This window comes from Chrysochloris asiatica, unplaced genomic scaffold, assembly GCF_000296735.1.
Source record: "Chrysochloris asiatica unplaced genomic scaffold, ChrAsi1.0 scaffold00024, whole genome shotgun sequence".
NCBI lineage: Eukaryota > Metazoa > Chordata > Mammalia > Afrosoricida > Chrysochloridae > Chrysochloris > Chrysochloris asiatica.
Genome location: NW_006408542.1, coordinates 5652576 through 5660445, shown reverse-complemented (window position 1 = coordinate 5660445; position 7870 = coordinate 5652576).

Below are 7870 nucleotides of genomic sequence, written 5' to 3'. Positions count from 1 at the left end.
CCAGGGTGGGTGCCAGAGCGCAGCCGAGGGTGAGAGGCTGACCAGAACTGACTTTGCAGGTCTGGAACCTGATTCCAGGTTCTGGGGAGGGGTATGAGGAGGTAGGTGTTGAGGTGTAAGTGGGGGATTGGTGCTGCTAGCTCCCCACACACTTTGATGTGATTTACACATTCAGGAGAGCAGGAACTTCCCTGGGATTGTATGTGGATGGGGGCTGGCCACACCTCGGGTCACCAGGGTAATGTGAGTATAAGAAAAAAGAAAAGAAAAGTCCCTTTCTGTCCACCCATAAGCATATGCCTCTGCAACACCTACTGCCCTGTTGGCCACTTGTGACTGACCTTTTTTTATGTCCCTCCCCTATGTGTTTGTTCATCTGCTGCTTTTAGTGAGGGTTAGCCCAGGGCTGACCAGAGCCTACTATGAAGATATGGAGTAGAGCCCTAGTAAGCAAGGTCAATGTGGATAACTCCCGCCTCCATTAATGGGCCCACAACCCTGGTACTCACCTCCGTGCAGCTCAGACTACTGGGTGTACACAGGTAGGCTTAGCCTCACCTTCGGTCCCCGGGGAAGAGTGAGGAACAAGGAAAAAAATCACATCTTTGTCTCTGCAAGCCACTGGTGGTTTGTTGTTGTTGGTAAGTGCTGTTGAGTTGATTCTGATTCATAAAGACCCTGTATAGGGTTTCTAAGGAGCAGCTAGTGTGCTTGAACTGTTGGCATTATGGTTTGTAGTCCAGTGCTGATCCTACAGCACCACACCAGGAGTCCTTAAACCCTACTGGTAGGTTTCTGCAAAACTGATGTGATTTCTTATCTCTGAAGCTATTCACCAAAGCTCAAGATAGCCAAGCCTATCCGGTTGCTGGCACATGTCACCAGACTCTCCCTATGTTTGCTGTGCCTGTTCATTTCTGTCCCCTAGTAAGTATACAATCCACTTCTCTATCTCTTCATCTGCAGCTCAGAGTTCTAGGACTATAATCTGCATCTGTTCCATTTGCCTATCTGTATCTTTGATGGCGTCAAGTGTGGCAGCGGTAGTGAGGTTGGCCCAGGATCAGACATTGTTTCATTCTGCTGTGCATGGGGTCGCTATGAGTCGGTTCCGACTCGATGGCACCTGACAACAACAACAATAACATCTTTGTTGTAGAGGATCTGGACAGCCTTTCTTCCTTGACCGCTACTTTGCCATCTCCCTCTAATCTCACTTGAACCTCTCAAACCTAGATTAGAATTTCAGTTTACACACACACACACACACACACACACATATATATATACAAGTACTTTATAAATCAGTGTTTTGTCTTCAAGTAATAACATGCAGGCTTTTTGCCTATTTGAGAACTACAGGTGTACTATTTTCATTTAAATTTTTTTCTAACTCAAAACAGATCCATGAGGAATTAGTCTGTGTAGTGGATATGTTGAACATATAACATACATTGAGTAAACCTTGAATATATGTTTATAAGGCAAGATTTATAAAAGACTAATTAATATTTAATAGACTATGGCTCAAAATGCTGGCTGTTTAAAAATCAGATCTTTTCAAAAAGGAGAGCTACAGATCAATCCCTAACTCTACAGAAAAATGTTTAATTTTATGTTTATGTTATGATACAATCTAAGAAAAAAATTAAATAAATGTGTTCTGGATTAGTCATATACCAACCTTCTGATGATTGCTGTTGTTGTTAAGTGCTATGGAGCTGGTTCCAACTCATAGTGACACTGTATAGGGTTTCCAATGAGCAGCTGTTGGGTTTGAACTGCTTGTCTTATGGGTAACAATAAAGTGCTTGTTCTATAGCACCATACAAGGAGTCCCTTCTGGTGACTGCTGGTAAACAATTTAATGTTTTTGTTTATGGTTTTGTTATAATAATTTTGGAGCCAACCAGAACTATTATTGAGATATTATTCTAGGTCTCTTTAATTGCTTATTGCGTTCCCACATGGAAGAAGTAGATGGTGGATGTCAATTTTGGACCAGTGGCTGTCAGGTTAGTGCTGACTCATGTTGAACCCATGTGTGTCAGAGTAGAACTGGGCTCCATATTGTTTATCTTCTAGAAGCAGACTACGTCTTTTATCCACGGTATCTCTGAGTAAATTTGAACCTTCAACCTTTCAATTGGCAGTCAAGTGCATTAACAGTTGTGCCACCCAGGAACATGCACAACTTATAGTAACCCTATTCCAGAATAACTGGCAATAGTACTTTCTGAAGCCCAAGGTCAAGTAGATTTTTAGTGGAATTTTGCTCAGACACATATGTCTCTTCCCTCTCCATGTATTTCCTCTTGCCTTCCTATGGTTTTGAAAGCAAAACTCTCTCAAGAAAGTCGGTATAGTACTCTGCTATGATAGCCAGGCATACAAGTTTTGCTGACTTCAAGCTCTATGTAGCATAATTTGAAACTCAGTTTATAGATGGGCATATTGCTAAAGCATTAATGGTTTTCAGAAAGATAAACTATATCACTAGATCCCAGTTTGAACTCAAGATGCTTCATATGAAACAGAGGTTCCCAATGAAAGCCAATTTCTCAAACATTTATTGTGAAATTTCAAATTGGGGTATTATTGCTGATAAGTGCTGTTTGTCGATTTTGACTCCCAGTGGCTCTGTATAAGGCTTCCAAGGAATAGCTGGTGGGTTTGAACCACTGACCTTGTGATAACCAGTCCAGTGTTTATTCTACAGTGCCACTAGGACTTCAAAAATTCATAGTTCTAAGGTTTGTCCTAAAACCCAAAGTACCATGATATAGAGAAAATAAAAATGTTTTCCTTTCTCGTGTATCTAGAAGTGAGCAGCCAGATCTGCCATCTTTTACACATGAATTTCACATCTAGGTCCAAGGCTTCTGCTGTAGCTGCTGCCATTTCCATAAGGAGAAAGGCAACTACAGAAGGTCTGAGCAAGAGACTTAGTTTTTGGGAGATGACTGAGAAGAAGTATTTTACTTCAATTCATGTATCTTTGGCTCAAACCTAGCTATATGATGACATTGAGCTACAAGAGAGGCTGTGGAATGTAGTCATGTACTAAAATAAAATAAGGACTTTTCTTCCTAAAGGGAAGAAGAGGCAAATGAATGTTGTTGTTATTAAGTGCCATCAAGTTGGTTTCGACTCACAGTGACACTGTATATGGTTTCTGAGGAGTGGCTGGTGAGTTTGAACTGCCAACCTTGTGGTTCAAACTTACCTTGCAGTCCACAATGTTTTATCTTACAGTGCCACACCAGGTCTCCAAATGAATGTTTGTTGTTGTTAAGTGCCGTCAAGTTGATTCTGACCCATAGCGGCCTTGTATAGGGTTTCCAAGGAGTAGCAGGTGAACTTGAACCACCGACCTTACAGTTCAAATGGCTTTGCAGTCTGGTGCATTAACTCAGAGTGCCACAGGGGACACTTAACAGCTCCTACTTTTCTCATGCCTCCTTTACTTTTCCTACAATCCAGTTGCACCAAATAGGGTGCTTTGTTACCTGGTTCTGGGTTGGTGCTCACACCTTCTTTTGTCTAAAACACCCTTTTCCTTTCTATTCATTTAAAATACTCATCTTTCAAAACACTGGTCTATGAAGTCTGCACAAGTTATCGGTTCGTCTGCCTTTTCCTCTTTCTCTCTAGCTCTTTGGACTGATAAATGCTTGGTTGAGGGTCAGTATAAAAGGGAGACTTTTTATGAGATCTAGAGTCCTGGTGTGGCACTGTGGGTTAATGCGCCAGACTGCAAACCCATTTGAACTGTAATGTCGGCGGTTCAAGCTCGCCAGCTGCTCCTCGGAAACCCTATACATGGTTGCTATGGGTCGGAACCAACTTGAGGGCGCTTCACAACAACAACAACAACATTAATGAGATGGATTGGCATAGTGTGGCTACCGGAATAGGCTAGAACATAGTTGTGTGGCTTGCTTCAGACCAGACATCTTTACATTCTGTTATACATAAGGTCACTCTGAGTCAGAAACGATTCAAAGGCATCTAAAAACAATAACAGTCATTATCTACGATATAGCTTATATCTCTTTGCAAGTGTATCTTATTTTCATGATAATTTGGAAGCTTCTGGAGAAAGGCTTAAGACTTTTTGACATTTTGAGTTCGAGTCCCAGCTTTGCACTTAGAAGTTACATGACCTTTTCAGAGTTACTAAAACTTCCTAAACTGAGTTTTACTTATTTATGTTTAACTGCCTTTGGTAAAAAAAAAAAGGGCAAATAATATGAACTGCCTAAGGAGTAAATGGAGTCCTGGTGTGGCAATGTGGGCTAATGCGTCAGACTGTGAAGTCGTTTGAAATGCAAGGTCGGTGGTTCAAGCTCATCAGTTGCTCCTTGGAAACCCTATACAGGGTTGCTACAGGTCAGAATTGACTCTACGGCACTTCACAACAGCAATGAGTAAATGGGATACTTTCAATGAGGGCATTACACAGTGTGTGGCATGTAAGTGCTCTAAAGCTGGGCCTTAGCTCTTTGGGCCAGTGCTGATTCCATTTTACACCTTGCTTCTGACAAAAATAAAACACTGGAAAATTTACACTTGTGAAGGTTTGTGAAATATAAATAGAAACTGTCAGGGAATTTTTCTGCATAACTATGAAAGAAAGATATTAAAGCAGTTGAGGAAGATCACTGCTTTGCGCTTTTTAAAAGGGTTGATAAGTGGAACTCAGCATGGATGGGAGCAGCGTGAGGTGCTGGATAAATTTCTTGAGCCACCTTGGCCTTAGGAACTTTGCCCTCTGTTGGGTCAACCATTTTGATGCTGGGTCTGCCAAAGCACAATTTCTTCTTCCATAGAACAGGTGCTCTGTAAATGCCTGGGTTATATTTCCTTTGAAATCAGGTCTTCAAAGTGGCATCAGTCACTTGGAAAACAAAACAAAACAAAACAAAACAATGACCCAAAAAGAAACCAGTGCAGCAGTGAACCCCACATTTTCTAGAAATTAAAAGCTCAGTTTAATAAGAGATACAAACATCTGCAAAAGTGTTTTACAGATGTTTGTGTCTTACACATTCATATTATACATTCAAATAAAACTGGCTTTCATGCCATTGGGTCTATATATCCCAAAGTCCCAGGAAGATAGAGTGTACAAACTAGTCTTCGAAGGGAAGAAGGGAAGAAGGCTGAGAATTGCATCTGAAACTGAAGCTGAAGTTCCTCCTGAAGCAGGAACCCAGGAAGCCTCAGTAAGGGAAGCACTGTACTTCCTTTCATCTGCCCACTGCCCCTTGTGCATGTAATAGGTAAAAGAGCCTGGCCCACTGTATGGTGGCCAGCTGAGTTGGCCAACCCCTCTTCTAAGCATTATCACAGTATTGGGGACGACCCTGAGGCTTTCACTTAGGGAGCACAACCTGTTCTATGGACCCCTGGGAAAGACTTGTACAACCAGAAATTACAAATAAACAGGTAAGTCAGCATAAACAACAGGAAGGTAGTGGTAGAGAAATGGTGGTTGTCTTGACTTCTGCCCTTAACAGCCACTTCAGTACAGATGCAATTTGTCATCTTGTTTCACAAGATTGTTGTCTGGAGTCACCCAGAATAGAACATACTAGGGAATATTATAATTGAAAACTGTGTAGAACTTGATGAAGAAAAGAAGGCATTTGATTGAAGGATATAAAAGAAGACATGCGTAAAGGGAGAGATTGATCATGTTCTTGCATGGAAAGCCTCAGAATTCTTGGTCTATCAACACAGTGCTCTCAGAGACTGTGACTCCAGAAGACGCTGAGGTGAAATCAGAGATCTTGGTCACTGACAAGGGTAGCCGGGAAAACCAAGGCACGTTGAGACCCCTCAGGCCCCAGCAATTCCACAGCTTCATGGACCTTTGTTGAGTGTTATTCCATACAGGAACTGGAGAAGGAGAAAGGCAGCAAATTCTTCACAGATGCGGACCCCTGTTCAGCCTCATGGTGATACTGAATGTCTGGAAAAAGAATTGTCTCCAGGGACCTATCACCACACAGAATTAGGGACGGAGAAAACCTCAGGTTCAGGGAAGCAGCTTGTATCATCTCCAGTGAAGTGAGAAGAAAACCACTTCCTTTGCCAGGAACTTACAAACAAGATGGGAACAGCCAGATTATTATACAGAAATAATGGGAGAGAGAACCTCTACTGTTTAGTCCACAGCCAAACCACAGTTCCTGGCAACTACTTGCCTTGGAGACAACAAAGACACATTCACAGGGTTTGGCACGTTTCCCTGAATTCTACACCTTAAGCTAAAAAAGTCAGTCACGCGAGGATGGCCTGCTGGGACCAGCTGGAAGCTACACCCATGGCTACTGCAGGGGTCTTTGCTGAGCCTTCCTTCAGACATCTCACACATGTCCACACATGCATTCTGGGACTGCCCATGAATGACATGGCTGGTCTTTTCTTGCCTTGATTCTGAGAATCATTTTTTTATTTGAAGCCACTGAACCAAGAGAAAGAGTACTTTTAACCACTTTGGAGACACCTTGTTGCCAATCCACCAGTAATTCTGCAGTGTTCATTTAACAAACGTATTTGGAGTGTCGGACGCTGTGGCACAGTTAAGCACTGTGCTACTAACCAAGAAGTTGGCAGTTTGAACTCACCTAGAGGTGTGGAAGAAAGACCTGGTGATCTGCTTCTAAAAAGTCAGAGCCTTGAACGCCCTATGGAATAGTTTTATTTTACACACATGGGGTTGCCAAGAATTGGAATTAACTTGACAGCAACTATTTTGTTTGTTTGTTTTGATGCCAGATGTTGGAGGAGATGACAGAGACTGGATTTTTATTATTTATCGGATAGAGGGTGTAGCCTGGTGAAAAGAGGGATGAAAAGACCTGGGTTTGGCTCCTGGTGTGTCAGGTGACCACAGAACAGCAATCTAGTATCGCTAGGCCTTAGTGTCCTCACCTGTGTAATTAATGATGGCCCTGGAGGATCTTGCCACTCTAATACTGGATGTTAGCAAGTCTCTGTGCTCAGGTGGAATCATGAGTAACTGGAAAAATCTTGTTTCTGTGTTCTTAGAATAGTCTGGCCATCCACTTTTCCTTTTATAATGATTATGTGGTAGTTGTTTATTCAAAAGAATGTATTATACAGGTACGTGAAGAATATTAACAAGAAGAACACATGTGAGCCTGAGTTAAGGAGAAGACCATCAATAATAAGGTTATGAGTTGGGCTGCTAATCTTAGGGTCAGCAGTTTGAAACTTCCAGCAGTTCCACAGGAGAAAGATGAAGCTTTCTGTTTCTGTAAAGATTTACAGCATCAGAAATGCTATACAGGGTGGCTATGAGTTGGAACTGACTCCACAGCACATAACCATCACCACCACTATCAGTAACATTGCTTTCAGTGTTGGGCTTCTTTCCTATACTGCACCCTGCAATTCTCTAGTGGTAACTAGCATTCTGAATTTTATTTTTATAATCCTCTAGTTTTTAAAAATAGGAGCCCTGGTGATGCTATAGGATAAGTAGAACAGTACTAACTGAAAAATTGGCAGTTCAAATCCACCAGCTGCTCTGTGGGAGAGAGAGAAGGTTATTTGCTTCTGTAAAGATTTATATCCTTGGAAACCATATTCAGGTCGCTATGAGTTGGAATCAACTTGATAGCTGTGGTTGCTTTGTTTTTAGAATAATTGAGCACCTATGTATATAATATCAAATGTTTTTTCTGTTTAATTTGGATTGTTTCATAAAAATAATATTAGGCTATGAGGGAACTTAAAAAAGTCTTTAGAAAATTGGAATTGAAAGATAATGGGATTTCCCACAAACTTTTTGAAGCCCTCTTTCTCTGTGCAGTCTTCTACCACATGTTTTTTTTTT